Here is a 3,769-nt window from a genome sequence, read left to right on the forward strand (position 1 = left end):
AGCAAAGGTCATAACTTTAAAGTACAAAAACAAATAACTTATTTATTAAACACGTCAGGAGAGATTACAGCATAGAAAAATTGAAAGTATGTAATACTTTCATGTAAGAACAAAACAGAATTGAAAGTCGAGTACTGATTTCCGCATTAAATCAGTTCAAGGCTCAAAGTTTAAGAAAAGTTCAGTACACATAAGCAATATTTTTCACGCTAGTTGCGCAATGAAATAGGCCTCACTGTTTTGAAAAGATAAAGAACAAGCGAAGCAATAAAAAATGTTACAAAGAATTCGCTGCAGCTTAATTGGAATCACTGTCTTTAGGAATAGCACAGATACCTGACATAGTCAAGGGCGTTAAATATGTCGGAATGGTATCTACCATTTATGGTTTAGCTGAAATTTTCTTTTGAGCCCTGTGGAACGTTGCAGAAACACGAACCTGTGTCTGATTGTACAGCCGTCCGCGCCGAGCTAAAAATACGGGAACGCTGATAAAACCGAATTTCATGCTGTTATTTAATCTTTTTATTTGATGGGTTGGACTGCCGCGCAAATAAAAACAGATTTGGCTGAAGTTCACGCGGCCTCTGCTACATTTACTTTTGGATTAATGAATTTAAATGCGGTCAGACAAGCATCAAAGACGAAGCGCGCTCCGTCTGTTCCTTTGAGGCCACCACAAAGGTAACGACTGAAAAATTCCATGATACGGTAATGGACACCCCCGAATAAAAATTCGTGAGACTGTTGAGACTACAGGCATCTCAATTAAGCGAGTGTATCATAATCTGGACAAACTGTTGCCTATGAAGAAGCTGTGTGAGGTGGTTGCAGCAGTTGTTCACAGTCGACGGAATGGTCATCCGGCACAACATTTCAGCACAATGTCTGGTGATATTTAATCACATTCTGCAATACGTTTTGCGCCGATTTGTGACTGTTGATAAAACCTGGATCTGTCGCTACACACCGGAGTCAAAACGACAGTCAAAACAATGGACAAAGGCTGCTGAAAGTGCACCGAAGAAGGCAAAGACAATGTTGCCAGCTGGTAAGGTGATGACCACTGTTTTTTGGGGACTCCTAAGAAATAATCCTCAAAGATTACTTGGAAAAAGGCAGAACCATAACTGATCCATATTATGCGTCATTGGTGGATCGTTTGAGGCTTGCGCTGGCCTTTTTTTTGTGGTTTTAGGGCGCACAACTTCAATGGTCATTAGCGCCCAGACTACGTTAGGAATGCACCGCGAGGCCCAAGTTTAAAACAGCAACTAAAAGGGAAAACACGATAAAAGACAGATTGACAGGCATAGGATTAAAAAGACAACGTAATCAAATGTCCTTAGACAGGTTTGTCAAGTTGATAAAACGAAGAACGCGAGCAGCTGCTCCTGGGTCATTCGCTAAAATGGCATCTAGAGTACATGGCAGGCCAAGATCAAGACGCAGTGTATTAAAATCCGGACAGGACGTTAAAATGTGGCGGACCGTCAGCAATTGCCCACATGGGCAGAACGGCGCGGCGCAGCCGTCAGCAGATGGCGATGGCTGAACCGGCAGTGTCCAATTCGTAACTGGGCCAAAACGACCTCCTCCCGCCGAGAAGGGCGTGAGGACGACGTCCAAGCTACCGGAACAGGTTTCAAGGCCCGAAGCTTGTTGTCTGTAAGTGCATCCCAATCGGCATGCCACAGCGATAAAATGCGCCGACAAATGACCCTACTACAATCTGATGAAGGGACACAACAAGAAGCTGTCCGAGGCTGGAGGACCGCAGCCTTGGCCGCAGCATCTGCAGCTTCGTTCCCAGGGATACCGACATGGCCAGGAACCCACATAAAGCTAACCGGAGAACCGTCGTCCACCAGCTGCTGAAGAGAGCGTTGGATCCAGTGCACGAAAGGGTGAACCGGATACGGATCACTGAGGCTCTGGATGGCGCTCAGGGAATCGGAGCATATGACATAAGCAGAATGTCGGTGGTGGCAGATGTAAAGAACAGCCTGGTAGAGGGCAAAGAGCTCAGCTGTGAAGACCGAACAATGGCCATGGAGCCGGTATTTGAAACTTTGTGTCCCGACAATAAAAGAACACCCGACCCCGTCATTGGTCTTAGAGCCATCTGTATAAATGAAGGTCATATTAATGAACTTCGAACGAAGTTCGACAAAACGGGAGTGGTATACCGAACCGGGGGTAACCTCCTTTGGGAGCGAGCTGAGGTCAAGGTGAACGTGAACCTGAGCCTGGAGCCAAGGTGGTGTGTGGCTCTCGCCCACTCTGAAGATTGCAGGGAGTGAAAAATCAAGGTGTTGAAGGAGGCGACGAAAGCGAACTCCAGGGGGTAGCAGGGCAGAGACATACAACCCGTATTGACGGTCGAGAGAGTCGTCAAGAAAGGAACGATAAGACGGGTGGTCGGGCATTGACAGTAGCCGACAGGCATACCGACAAAGCAGTATATCGCGCCGGTAGGTGAGTGGCAATTCACCGGCTTCAGTATGAAGACTCTCGACGGGGCTAGTACAAAACGCTCCGATCGCAAGACGTAAACCCCGATGTTGTATGGAGTTGAGGCGGCGTAAGATGGACGGCCGTGCAGAGGAGTATACGAAGCTCCCATAATCCAGCTTGGAGCGGACGATCGACCGATATAGGCGAAGTAGGACGGTTCGATCCGCTCCCCACGACATACCACTCAGAACACGGAGGACATTTAGAGAATGGGTACAACGGGCAGCCAAATATGACACATGTGGAGACCAGCTAAGTTTCCTGTCAAATGTAAGGCCTAAAAATTTTGTTGTCTCCACGAATGGGAGAACAACGGGACCGAGTCGTAAGGACGGTGGGAGAAACTCTTTGTAGCGCCAGAAGTTAATACAGACCGTCTTCTCGGCAGAAAAACGGAAGCCATTGGCGACACTCCAGGAGTAAAGACGGTCAAGAGAACGCTGAAGACAGCGCTCCAGGAAACATGTACGCTGCGCGCTGCAATAGATGGTAAAATCGTCCACGAAAAGGGAGCCCGATACATCAGCTGGGAGGCAATCCATTATTGGATTGATCGCTATGGCGAAGAGAGCGACGCTCAAAACTGAGCCCTGTGGCACCCCGTTCTCCTGGCGAAAGGTGTGACAGGACAGAACCCACACGTACCCTGAACTGTCGATCCATTAAAAAGGAACGAATAAAAAGAGGGAGGCGACCGCGAAGGTCCCATGTATGCATGGTGCGGAGAATGCCCGCCCTCCAACAGGTGTCGTAAGCCTTCTCCAAATCAAAGAACACAGCCGCGGTCGGGCGCTTCCGCAAGAAGTTATTCATAATGAAGGTCGACAAGGTAACCAGATGGGCAACAGCAGAGCGGCGCCTACGAAATCCACATTGTACATTGGTAAGTAGGCGTCGAGATTCGAGCTGCCAAACCAAACGAGAGTGAACCATTCGCTCCATCACCTTACAGACACAGCTGGTAAGCGAGATGGGTCGATAACTGGAAGGCAAGTGCTTGTCCTTCCCCAGCTTAGGAAACGGTACGACAATAGACTCGCGCCAGTATGCGGGAACATGTCCCTCAATCCAGATGCGATTATAAGTACGAAGAAGGAAACCGATTCGAGGAGCGGAAGTTAGGTGGCCTAACCTCCTCTGCCTGTTTTCGGGGGAGGAAGGAAGGGTGGTAATGAGCGGAGCTCGAAACCTCTGCGAAAAAGCGGCCGAAGGCATTGGAGACATCCTCAGGGGCCACAAGGATGTCATTCGC

The sequence above is a fragment of the Schistocerca serialis genome, chromosome 4 (genome assembly GCF_023864345.2).
Source record: "Schistocerca serialis cubense isolate TAMUIC-IGC-003099 chromosome 4, iqSchSeri2.2, whole genome shotgun sequence".
In the NCBI taxonomy this organism is placed as follows: domain Eukaryota; kingdom Metazoa; phylum Arthropoda; class Insecta; order Orthoptera; family Acrididae; genus Schistocerca; species Schistocerca serialis.